General features: G+C 37.2%; 1 protein-coding gene across 3 annotated transcripts in view; it reads right to left on the bottom strand.

Moving 5' to 3' along the window:
* Window positions 1–14,567, bottom strand: part of cdh23 (cadherin-related 23) — a 473,177-nt gene that overhangs the window by 282,928 nt on the left and 175,682 nt on the right.

The raw sequence follows: 14,567 nt of genomic DNA, 5'->3' as shown, positions 1-14,567 counted from the left end.
CTCTGTTAAACATTATTTGGGAAATATTTTAAAAGAAATAAAAAATTCAGAGGAAGGCTAATCATTTTGACTTCAACTGTATGTGGATCTCTAACACTAACTTGATTCATCAATATTACTTGATACCAAATCACACACAATTTTGAATACTCTGTAGTCGATACCCATTTCGATACCTATATAGATAAATCACATTAATGTTAGTGAACCACGTTTGATGTCAAATCTAATTAATCAGTGCCTAAAACGTGTAAACCTCGATACCCATCAATAGCAAAGGCTGTTGATTTCAGGACACCATGGCTGTAAATTAATAAAAAATAAAAGGGTTGGTGTCTTTACTTCAGGAGAAGGAGTGACCCACCTCACAACCATCTCACACACACACACACACACACACACACACACACACACAAACACACGCACACACACACACACACACACACACACACACACACACACACACACACACACACACACACACACACACACACACACACACACACACACACACACACACAAACACACACACACTCAATATACACACCACAAGCCTTATCTGATATTAAAGACCCTTCTCAGACACACATATACACACACAGATATTTCATTATCAACTAGAGCTTATTGTAACCCAGGTCACCGGGTTGACTATTGATCGAGAGCTCAGGCCTCCAGAGGAATAATCAAACCCAGAGAGATAGATTGGAAACTTTGATCTCTCTGCTCAAAGTGTCAAGCTCCTTCTTTAAACAAGATCCACAGATGATTGAGCTTATTGAACTTTCCATTCCTGTCGTGTGTGTGTGTGTGTGTGTGTGTGTGTGTGTGTGTGTGTGTGTGTGTGTGTGTGTGTGTGTGTGTGTGTGTGTGTGTACTTAAATGTGTGGATACATATGTAGGCGATGTTTTTGTTTAGAAATATGAATTCCACCAATGTTTGTAATTGCTGTGCATGAAAACACAATGACACTAATAGCAGGCATGGAGAGCAGCCTTTTTCCCAATAATGTTGGCTCCAGAAAGTATTTTTTACATAGGAAATTTTAAAAAGTTAAAGTGTTATCATTACAAACTTTAATTTGAAGCAATAAAGCATTTGAATACAGGAGAAAGAGACAAATGAAAAAGTTAGTTAGGTAGAAGAACTACAATCCCTGGAAGTACAGTATAGTGAAGGAAGCATTCAAATGAAATATTAAAGAGACTTATGGTGTTTTCACACCTGTAGACCCATATTTTTTTCCCGAAACAAGGATTAAAAGTGTTACGGTGTTTATTTTGTTCTAAGCAATAAGAAATTATAAGCAGAAAGACTCGCTGCACGATTAATAGAAAAAAGATCACAATCTCGATTCATACGCCCACACAATCTTAATCCAGCATCTCTATCATTCAGCAAATTATATTTAATTTAATTATATTAGTGGATATTAATGTGTATCCTCTCACATTTACATGCAAAAATGTGTGTGGGTGTTTGCCGTGTATGTGCGTGAACTTTTCAACAACATTGTTTGTAACTCTTTGCAGAAAGACTTGAATTAACTTCACAACAAATACATCAAATAATCATTGGGAAAGATCTTACTGTAGTATTTCTCACATACGTTACGCGAGATCTGCTTCCTTCATGTCTGTCACTGTGCTGTTTATCTGATGCAGCCAGAGATGGAGTCACACTCTGACAGGCACATGGGAACGGTGGGCGGGGAGAACTAGCAATAATGGCACAGGCAAGAAAAACAGCTACAGTGTGTTCAGAGCTAATAATTTAAATATTCTGAAAGCTCTAATAAATAATCTAATGGGTGTTTTGAGCTGAAACTTTACAGACACATAAGATGCATTTTAAATCTTGAAAAAGGGGGTAGAATAGGTGCCCTTTAAAAAAATTATGTCTGACGGAAGTTTCTATATTAAGCTGTTCATGAAGGATTGACAATAATTCTTACAGTAAAATATGCTTGTGGATCTCGATTCTATAGTGACAATCCTTCTACATTGTGTATAAGTACTATGAGCTTCAGTAGATTACAAAGCCGTTAATCTGAGAGTGGAAGGAAATTTTGCCTTCAGATCCTATTAAAGATCAGACTGAGAGGGCAAAATAAAGGGGAAGTAAGCTGCTTTTTATGTCTTCATCACAGATCCCGTCTTAGCAGGTGGATTTCGCACGTTTCGCTGCTGTGAGCAGACTTGTGTGTGAACAGGTAATGTTTTTTAAGTACTCTACAAAGACAGTAAATGAGTGGGCTACAGAAACCTTGCGCTGGGTCTGTCCATGTCTGTGACTCTTTTTCATGGCCAAATAGCAACATTACACACTAAAGGGTGCAAAAAGCAAGCTGGGACAATTTAAACCCTATCAAATAATGTCAAAAGATTAGAATCGCTGCAATGTCATGATCACCAGCGATCTAGCCTGTGCAGATCACTAGAGAACAATACAGCTGCCACTGACTTCAACTACAACTCCTTGCATTCATTACTCCTGCCACAGCTGACAATCATTTAAACACACACACACACACACACACACACACACACACACACACACACACACACACACACACACACACACACACACACACACACAGCTCATGATTCATTACTTAGACTATTTATACATTACATTACATTCTCACATACTTTGCTGAGTCTTGTTTATCTGTAGCTGAGCATTTTAAAGTGTTTCCTTACCCTGCCTACCGTGCTTTTGACCTTTGCTTTGTTTTACTGTTTACAGTGTTTTGCTGTCTGTCCTGACCATTCGCTGCTTTACTGAATACGCTTTGGATTACCTGTATGCTCCAGTTTGCTCCTGTTTTGACCATTGACTGCCTGACTATTGAGTTTAGTAAAAGCTGCATGTGGATTCTTATCTCTGTTGTACCCCGATTCATTCATTCATTTATTCATTTTCTTTTTGGCTTAGTCCCTTTATTAATCCGTGGTTGCCACAGCGGAATGAACTGCCAACTTATCCAGCATATGTATATAAACAATTCAGTCTACCCAATTCACATATACCACATGAGTTTTGAACTTGTGGAGGAAACCGGAGCACCCGGAGGAAAGCCACGCCAACAGGGGGAGAACATGCAAACTCCACACAGAAACGCCAACTGAGCCAGCCGAGGCTCGAACCAGCTGCCCTCTTTGCTGTGAGGCAAACATGCTACCCACTGCGCACACAGTAGCACAGTGTTACAACTAGTTGTTGAAGGGTTGTCAATAATATTTGATTGCAATTAATGCAATAATTTGAAAATGGTTAATTCTCAGAAGCATTCAATTCACCATTTAATATTGACCTTATGCTTCACACACTAGCGTGTGCAACCTTCGTAATCTTTTTGGCTCGAGACTTCCGGTCTCATTCACTTCCACTGATTTGTAGATGTTAAACAAAGCTTCTTAATATTCTTCTTTCTTAATATTCTTCTTTTTATGTATAGTCATAAATGCATGGGGCAGCAGGAAGGTCGCTGACTCCCCATGTTGGTGTGGGTTTCCTCCTGGTGCTCCGGTTTCCCTTACATATAGGTTCTAGTTAATTGAAACTGTTTTAGTCCAGTTTTCAGAAACGTTCAGTTCAGTGTGGTTTAATTTTCACAGCTGAAAGTCCAAACACTGAAGAGCATATCCATCAATGCGCAGCTCCAAAGTCCCAATCCAAGCGAGCAAGTGGCGGGGAACAAACATCACCAATTGACAAAAGTGAAGGAAAAAAAAAAACTTGAGAGAAACCAGGCTCAGTTGGACACGAGTATTTCTCCTCTGGCCAAACGTCCTGTGCAGTCCCACAGTCCAAAGAAGTGCGCTATAGGTGAATTGCAAGTGTGTGTGTGTGTGTGTGTGTGTGTGTGTGCGTGTGTGTGTGTGTGTGAATGTGAGTGTATGGGTTTTTGCCAGTACTGTGTTGCACCTGAAGGGCATCTGCTGCTTAAAACTTTCTGGAATAGTTGTCGGTTCATTCCTCTGTGTCGAACCCTGATATAAAGACTAGGCCGAAGGGGAATGAATGAATAAATGAATGAATAAACACACTAGTTGTAGAGCAAGTAGTTTCATCATTTTCTGCTGTTTATTATTCCTAGTCATTTCTTCTATAGGCAACTGAATCAGAAGATGTAAAACAATTGTAAAACTGTGCGCACTTCCACATTGCAGAATAAGGTCAATAGATTTTATTGTATCTAGTTCAAAATGATTTAAAAGGTTAGAGTCAATCAGATTTTTCAAAATTTTTCAGTAAGGATTCATTATACTGATCAAGAAGTGACTAGGAAGTCATTTTTGTTCCAAATATTAATGTCACATATTTAATCAAATTTATTAACCTGCTTTTCCCTGACAGCCCTCATAACCATAACAGTGAAGTCTGTGAAAATGGCAGGATGGGCCTGCAAGCTGTCCAGTGCCCACCGAGTGTGACAAACTAGTCCAATGTGTTTGTTTATCTTTCTTGAAGTTTATGAGATGCTCCTAAACTGACATCTGCACACATCAACGAAATCTCTCCTGGTGGAATGGTGCTGGTGAGAGTCCAGTTCACACTATGAGGGAAAAGTGCAAATCAATAAGAACTGGTCTCCATAAAGCCAGACAACTTTCCGTGAGGTTTCCAATGGTGACATTTTAGTTTCGGTGTCACAGGGATAGAGGGCTATGTAGATCTGTTCCTTTCGGGAGTATTGAATCTAAAGCAGCTCACATCTGCTTCTGAAAGAGCGGGGTGATTTAATGAGGCTTTAACTTTGGCCCTTTAAAGCCACCGTAGCTGCAGGGGCTGTTAGCCATATCTGTGAGCGCTGTGGTTCATGAACCCTGCTGGGCTAAAACTCAGGCCACTGTTCTCCCAGGGCACTTTATAATGGATTCTGCAGGCATGAGAGCACGTTGAAGACCTTCACAAGTCTCTCTGCCTCTCAGTCTCTCACACACACATATATACGCGCAAGCACACACATGCTTCAGTAGACACAGTAGTACCAACTTGCATTGGAGATGTGCTTCCTTTTAAACACACACACTTAAAACTTCGACATTTATTTGATTTATAAAATGCACAATTACAGTAAAATGATCTGTCATACATTTTTAAAATACTTTCTAAAGTAGTAGCCACACCTTCAAACTTCAAACACCTTGGTAACCACACACTGCCTACTCATTCACTCATTTTCTTTACGGCTTAGTCCCTTTATTAATCAGGGGTCGCCACAGCGAAATGAACCGCCAACGTATCCAGCATATGTTTTACACAGCCTTTCCAGCTGCAACCCATCACTGGGAAACACCCACACACTCATTTACACACATACACTAACTAACTAACGAAAATTTTGTTTATTCAATTCACCTATAGCAAATGTCTTTGGACTTGTGGTGTAAACTGGAGCACCCAGAGGAAACCCACGCCAACACGGGGAGAACATGCGATCTCCACACAGAAATGCGAACTGACTCAGCCAGGATTAGAACCAGCAAACTTCTTGCTGAGATTCGAGAGTGCTAACAACTGCACCACCATGCCCCCACCCTGCCAACAACTAAGCAACATTCTTAAAGAAGAAAACCATCTGGAAAACCCAAAAATGATTCATGATTCTTTCTCTAGTGATTCTAAATCAATTCTTAATTTATCAAAACTTCATCTATTTTTTGTTGTAGGATCTATTGCACCAAAATATATTGCGATAAACAATATTATTGTAATTTTAAGACTAATTTTATAATGCCAGAATGACAATATAATATCATCACAATGCAAGTACAGTACTCCAATAAAAAAACAAGAAAAAGAAAGAAAAAAATAATTATATATATATATATATATATATATATATATATATATATATATATATATATATATATATATATATATATGTATATATGTATATATGTATATATATATATATATATATATATATATATATGCATACATACATATATGTATATATATATACATACATACATACATACATACATACATACATATATATATATATATATATATATATATATATATATATATATATATATATATATATGTATGTATGTATATATATATATATATTTATTTATTTTTTCTTTCTTTTTCTTGTTTTTTTTTATACTGTACTTGCATTGTGATGATATTATATTGTCATTCTGGCATTATAAAATTACTCTTAAAATTACACACAGTGTAATAATAAGGCATTGTAATCAGAATGTGAAAGGCATATCCTAAATAATAATAAGAATAAATGTTAATTAAAAAGTGCAGGGTAAAAAGTAACAGAGGCAGCGATATCTGCTACCAGATCTATTTTCAGTTGTGAGACACACACATGAAAATATAATAGAGTAATTTAAAGTAAATACTATAATGTTTTTTTTAAACCAATTTGACACTGACACCTTCAGTAGAGAGGTTGCACAATCAGCTAAAATGTTGCTAGAATTGTTTTTTATATATGGGCGATATATATAGCATCACCAAAAATGATCGAGGTCATGTCCATGTGTTGTGAGGTAAGTCGATATATTGATTACTGTGACAGGCCTAGAATCAACTTAGCAGAGCAACAATCTGGCGACCACCTACAGGAGTAATGTTCTTAAAGCAACTCTGAATAATTTAGCCAATTCAGTTGCACTCTAAAACAATCATGGGTTGTTGTAACATGAAGTTGGGTCAAATATGGACAAACTCGATGTTAGTTTTTTTTTTTTTAATTCCATTTAAATTCCCCTTTTGAGCGCAAAGGTTGGATGTTTGATTCAATGTTGAATTATAACCACGCAGCAACTTTTAGAGTGTAAAGTCTAGCAACAGTCAACCATAAATTATTATTACTTCCCTATCAGGAAGGTCATAATTCACCCACACTTACATTTATGATTTGTTTCAGCTAGAAATGTTTTCAACTTAAGGTTGGTTTTTACCTCTCCATCGAGTGATTAAAGTGACCAACGGACATGCTTTGCATGTAGCCGTGCATTTATACTTCTGGGTTCTGGATGCGTTGCTCTGCAATAACACTTCGGAAACGCTAGCTGGCAGAAGGTTTTTATGTTCCTCTGTGTCGAGTTTCTTTTCTGGTGTTTTGTTTTTTCTGAACGCTACAAGTATCAAAAACCAGCTTAATCAAATGTGTGAACAGTGGATGTGAAACAACTTTAATCATAAGGTAAACGCAAAACAAAAGTCTCCATCTGGAGCTCCTTCAAGGGACTCAACACTTGTAGACACTCGCTCTATAGAACCTACGGCTCTCAGCACTGCCCACACTTGGTACCGCAAGTTGACCGATCGCTGAGCTTGCGCTGTGTTTCATTGCGACTTGTAGTTACATTTTTTGAGAGGTTGCATTACATTTTGAGCGAAGTTACAGTAGCAACCCCCAGGAAATGGTAAAGAACTACTCGCATGTTCTTCTGAAATCAACATCCAGGATTAATCTTATTGCTGTTGATGCTATTTCATAAAAACATAAGCTACTCAAGAAATATCATCATCTGTTAAATGAAGCAAATTAAACATGGTGCTTAACCCAGGTTACGTCCTTATTTTCACATCCAGGTTGTTTGTGCTTCAGAAGACACATGCATAATCATAATATGGCATTCCAGGTCAAACGGCAGGATTAGAGAGGAAGTCTCGGGCCTGAGGAAGAGCAGAGTAATTTGGCAGTAAATAATAACATCAACAGCACTGTCATCACACCTTTGGGGGAAAACGAGAGAGAAAAAAAGAGAGAGAGAGACTACATAAGAGCGCGATCTCTAGTCTCAAGATCATTAACACAGATCACCCTGCAATTAAAAACTCATTTATCTTAATTACTCAACTAATGGGACGAGTCCCTGTAGAAACACACGCACCCCCAAAGGACACTCACAATGACACACACACACACACACACACACACACACACACACACACACACACACACACACGCACACACGCTTATATAGGTGTCAAAACCCAACATTAATGCTCAAGATAAAAGTGAGGCATGTACACACACACCAAATACACAATCCACAGATCAGCCGCTCTGCCTCCACAGTACAGCTCTAATGTCACATGCCGTTTTCACGTCCTGAGATGTTCATGTGTTGTATTCTAATGAATTTAGGAGAGAATCTACACTAATGATAGTGTTTGAAAAGGTTGAAGAAGGTTGAAAAGTAGTTTTTTTTTAATGAACACTAAACCAATAAATGAACTTATCCTAGTCAAATGATGAAGAGGACAATTTAGAATATTTTGCTGCATTTTCTATTTAGGTATCTACCATTTATACTATCCATACCGCCAACTTATCCTGCACATGTTTAACACAAAGGACGTCCTTCCAGCTGCAAACCAGCACTGGAAAACACCCATACACTCCCATTCACACTCATATACCACGGACAATTTAGCTTACCCAATTTACCTATAGTGCACGTCTTTGGACTTGTGGTGGAAACTGGAACACCCGAAGGAAACCCACGCCCACACAAGAGAACATGCAACCTCCACACAGAAATGCCAGATGACCCAGCCAGGGCTCGAACCAGTGACTTTCTTGCTGTGAGGCGACAGCGCTACCCACTGCGCCACAGAGTTGCCCATATTTGTTCATTCAATTTCCTGAATGCTACTGTGTTTGTTTTACTTGTGTATTACAGTTTTGTGTAATTGTAATGTGAAACTTTGTTTTATCTTCATCATTAAAATATAACAAAGATTTTATGTTATCGTGCACTTTGGCCCAATAAAATGACTGCCATTCTTTTACTTGAAAAGCATGGGTATTTCTAATGTGTATCTTTGTTTTGTTTTTGTCATTAAAAATATTTTTAAAAATTATATTCTGTAACCCTGTAAGGCTTTGCTTTTAAAATAAGGAGAATAGTTTGGCTGTACTAGTTCAGACAACTTCCAGAATAGTAAAAACAATATGTATTTCGTGAATTAAGACAATCGTGAGTTGTGACATTCCTGAAAAAGAAAGATATGTTTGGCATATGACCCTCCCCTATAGACCAATTACCAACCTACGTCACACGGGTCCCCGGGTTGCAAAAAAAGGCCGTCTGCAATAGCAAACGTGTCATGTTGTGCGGTAGGATGCCATGTTCTCATGTTATATCAGGTCAGTTCATGCTATGCTGAATCATACACATTACTCGTTTTTGATTGCAGCAATGATTTCAGCAAAAACAGTTATACATGGTGAATTAAACTGCTGACACTGAATGCTAAGAATGAACGTGAAAGTGTAACATTAAGTTATTAAAGTAAAGTTGGTTTTATATTCACACTTTCATTCAGTGACAACTTGTGACACACTCCCTATATTGTTTACCAAGGCATTTTGAATATTCGGTCTGAAATACAGTAACCTGCAAGTGTGACTTGAAAACAACACTAACACTGTTTATTTGACTGTGAACAATGTTGTAATTTGATAGTCATTGGCTGCTAATATGATTTAGCTATTTAGAGTTTGCTAATAATATTTTTATGAAATTATATTAAGGAGAAAGTCTGAATGTGCGAATATAAAACCAACTTTACCTTTATGTGTACGATCACATACCCTGCTGTACAGGTGAAGTTCGCAGTCAGAATGCAGTTGTTTGCTTGTTGATTATTTATTACCCAGGCCTTGTACAGTTCCGTCTTCTTTCCTCGTCTCTGGCTAGGCAGAATCTCGGTTTTTAGCACTACATAGTGTTGAATCAACATTAAACAACATTGTTGGCATCTAAAGACTTGTAGGCCTTTATCTTCTTTCTTGTAAAATCACTTGGAGCTTCAATGAGATTGTATATTTCGGGCTGGATGCTTGGTCATTTCATCTTATCCAATATCCATCGGGAGGGTGCTATCGCAAATGGACCTGTCAGACAAACCCTGCTCACTTTAACGTTCATTTTGCAAAATCACTGTGCTTATCATTGAGTGACAAGCTGTTATAATACGATGAAAGCATTATGTAAATAATATTTATAATATGTAATCAATATAACTTATTTCTAAGACATCAACAAACTCTGTACCGCATCTGATGTCATTCCCTCACTGTAAATGCTAGTGCTCCCGTTTTTTTCTGCCACCTCCCTGCATGCGCATCATGAATGTTTACAAACAATGCAAATTCCTTTATTTACAACCATCCAATCCACCCATTCAAAAATGTCAGTTATTTCAATTTCAGTTCAACGCTGTTAAAATCTAAATTGCAATCCAATCCTTTTTTCATTTCAAATTCAGCTACTGAATTGCAGTTTAAAAGGTACAAGTAATTAAATTCTGAATGACGCATAACTCATGTGTTAACACAGAGAAGAAATTGCACATTTCATATGATCTTGAACTCGACCTGAGACTCCTGAACAGAGCAAAGTCTTTCCTTTGCCTCTCTCTCTGCCCATTTCCCCGCGCTTCTTTGATTGCCCCCTTTAGATTCACACACAACGGCTTTGAGAGAGCGTGCAATATGAATTCTAATAGAGCAATTACCATTATGAATGATAACTAGGGATATTCCGCTGATCTAGGGTCAGGGCCCGTGCAATAGCTCTTATGATTACGGAGTATGGAATCAGGTTCGGGAAATAGCAGTGCTTCGCTAGCCAGCGGGAATGTTTAACCTACATCACGGATCCCTGTCCTATTGATTAGACCATTAGACTTGAACCGCTCGGAGGAAATTGACACAATCCTCTTGTCCATACGAATCTGTGCATTAACGCTCTGCAATTTAATGCCAAAGCTATCAGATTTCTTCAGAATATTCATCTGTCCACTTCCCGGTTCTCCTCTAAAAAAGGGGAATAATATGCAGTTTGGGCTGTGATTTTGGAGGGCTGCTCTGCTGATGTATTGATTCTCAGAAATAATGTCCTCAAGCCTCCCTGCTCAACAGTTATTCTAAGAGGCTATTTTGTGATTACTGCCATTACCTGAAAACCATCCATATGCTTGTAAGTCTAAACGACAGAAGACACATTTTTATTTGGTAAACTTGAGTAAATATTACGCCCAAATGGCATAACAGCATTGTTATTTGCCATCTGCCACCTTGATTTATAGATTTTGGCTGCATACCAAACCCCAACCAGACATATATCAGTAATTCACTAAACAATATTTTAGGAAATAAAAAAAAACACACAATTAATACAATTATATATGACTTACACAAATATATTTTATTATATCTAAACAATATACAGAATTATAGTAGGTCCCACTTTATATTAAATGTCCTTAACTAATATGTACTTACACCGAAAGTAATCATTTGTTACAATGTACTTATTGTAAATACATGTTTTTATATTTTACTCATGATTGATTTAACACCTAAAAGTAAGTGTTGACCATCTCTTACACCTTAACCCACCCTTAAACCTACCCATACCACCAAACTGGCCACTAACCTTACTCATATCCCAACTCAAGAGCACCAGCAGTGTTCTGCTATACATCATGAACACAGCAGCACATTGTATTTATATTTTGATGCAAGTAAATAGTATTTTTATAGTAATAATTGAATATCAATTTAATAGTAGTTGTGTATCAAGAAAAACGTGTCTTAGCGTGTTAAATTTTATGCAAGGATCGTTGGTCTCACTCGTTCGCACGCTTTGTCCTAAAGCAACTTCTGTATGCTTATTGGTTGGCCTGCAGTGTGCAGGAATTCACTTATTACAAAGCCATACTTACATACTATTACAGACTAAATATTCAGAGTTGCGGTAAACAATATAGTGAGCGCGTCACAGGTTGTCTTTGTTCAAAAATGAACCAATGTGAATATAAAACCATCTTCACCTCAGACTAGGCGGAATAGTGCTATTTACTGATGTTTTGTTGTTAAACTGAATATAAATCTACATTATCGATGCTGTAAAAGGACCTTACGAAACTGAAAATAATCACATCAATCATTCGCTGGAAGATTTCAGTGGCTGAACAACACTTCTGTGCATATAACCCATTCGTAAAAACAACACAATCTACTTCAGCTTTGTGTAACTAAAAGAGTTTTAAAACAGAACATTACCTGTCTAAAAGAAATACTTCAGCCATGGTGGCATCCTTCCTCCAGCATGCAAAAGTAACTACAATATTGATTCAGGATTTTAGAAAGTTTTGATTGAGCATTTGTTTTTGACGCTGTCCTTCACTAGTGTCCATATAAACGTGCGGTGCATGTGCATACACAAACGGCGGATCTGTGTAAACGGGTGTGCAGATGTACAAACCTGCATTTCTTGACAGACAGTTTGGGCTACTTATCAGAATTATGGGAATTGTTGGCCCGACAATTTTAATTGGATGAATTTTTTTTGTCTTATACAAATTTAGTTGAAATCAGAATTATTAGCCCCCTTTGTATTTTTTCTTTCTTTTTTTAAATATTTACTAAATTGTGTTTAACAGGAAATTTTCACAGTTTGATAATATTTTTTCTTCTGGAGAAAGTCTGATTTGTTTTATTTCCGCTAGAATAAAAGCAGTTTTTTTTTTTTTTTACAAACCATTTTACGATCAAAATTAGCTCCTTTAAACTAAATGTTTTTCGATAGTCAGCGGAACAAACCATCGTTATACAATAACTTGCCTTATTACCCTAACCTGCTTAGTTAAGCTACCTAGTTAAGCCTTTAAATGTCGCTTCAAGCTGTATAGAAGTGTCTTGAAAAATATCTAGTCAAATATTATGTACTGTATATTATGTCATCATGGCAAAGATAAAATAAATCACTTATCAGAAATAAGTTATTAAAACAATTATGTTTAAAAATGTGTTAAAAAAAATCTCTTCGTAAAACAAAAATAAACAGGGGGGCTAATAATTCTGACTTCACCTGTACATATAAATATATTTAGATCATTTACTTTAATCATTACATTTGGAATGTGAAGAGACTTTCAACCAAAACAACAAAAAATGTTTCTAGAGACAATCATCTACTGCACCTTTAAGGCCACTTAATGTAAAGAGGGACCAATTAGATAAATCTAACTTTTGGTCCATGTCTGGTTGTGTTTCTACAAAACTGTCTAATCAAAAAAAGCATTAAGGTCTGAATTTCTCTGCATTCAGATGGTTTATTAGATGTGGGTCTGAGTAAAATTTTTATATTTGTTTTATTCTATAAATGTCAGAAAACATCAATATTTAACAACATTAAATATTGAACAAAATTAAGGAATTAATTAACGTATTAGTTTAAATTTTAGGTTTAAATGGACTGAACATAAAACAATTAAGGTAGTAGGGAGTATAGAGTAAGGTGTAGTACGTGGTATGTAAGGTATGCAGTTGGGCATATGGTGTAGGGTGGAATTGTGTAGGGTGGTAGAGTAGGGTTGTTGTATAGAAGGTTTTAAAAAGTTGTATGGTGTACGACAGGGGTCTCAAACTCAAATTGGCTGGGGGTAATATCAGTGACTGACAATTCATAGGAGGGCCGCACTTTTACTTTAACATGTTCAATTTAGCCAGCGGTATTTTTTTAATGCACATTTTTATACAAATCTTAATATGCATATGAAGAAAATCTATTAGATGAGACTATTTGAATCGAATATTAGCAAAATGATCATATTTACACCACCAGCATAACGTGTCACATCATAAGCCATGGAGATGCTTTTGTACAACACAATACAGGTGGTATAAAACTGATAATAATCAAACGACCCTTGAATATTCTCAAAAATAGAGCTTTAGTAAAAATACAGCACTTACGGACATATATTTCAACATTTAAATCAGCTGCAGAAATAATCTGCATGTGCATTACTCTCGACCGCATGCTGAGAGAAACCGAAAGTAACCCAAACACATAGTGCAGTACTTTAAATGTCCAGTAGGTAGGGGGTCAAAATCACAAGTGGATATATGCGACTACACAACAAGGATAGAGATTGAAAATGACATGTTTTGGGGGGCCGAATCTTTTTTTACTTTTGACATCAGTTGCGGGTCGGAGAGAGGAGGAGGGAGGCCACAAATAGCCCGCGGGCCGGCAGTTTGAGACCCGTGGTGTACAGAGTATGATAAAGAATTGTAGGGAGTAGGGTTTATGGTGTATGTAGTAAGACTGTAGGGTGGGTGTAGGGTGTATCATAGTTGTCGCCCCCTCCAAAATGACTCAAGAGTTGTGTTTAGCTCATTTTAAATTTGAACAAGGTTGCTGGTTCGAGCCCCGTCTGGGGCAGTTGGCATTTCTGTGTGGAGTTTGCATGTTCTCCCCGTGTTTGCAAGGGTTTCCTCCTATTACTCCAGTTCCCCATACAGTCCAAACACATGCATTATAGATGAGTTGAATTAACTAAATTGGTCGTAATGTATAAGTGTGTTTGTGAGTGTGTGTGTATAGATGTTTCTTAATACTGGGTTGCGGCTGGAAGAGCATCCGCTGCATAAAACATATGCTGGAGTAGTTGGCGGTTCATTCCACTGTGGCAACCTCTGAAATAGAGACTAAACTGAAGGAAAATGAATAAATGAATGTAAGAATTTGCTTAATAGTGGAAATGCAGCTTCTGATTG

The sequence above is a fragment of the Danio rerio genome, chromosome 13, assembly GCF_049306965.1.
Source record: "Danio rerio strain Tuebingen ecotype United States chromosome 13, GRCz12tu, whole genome shotgun sequence".
In the NCBI taxonomy this organism is placed as follows: domain Eukaryota; kingdom Metazoa; phylum Chordata; class Actinopteri; order Cypriniformes; family Danionidae; genus Danio; species Danio rerio.
The sequence above is the reverse complement of the archived record's forward strand: the minus strand, read 5'-3'. Positions and strand labels throughout refer to the sequence as shown.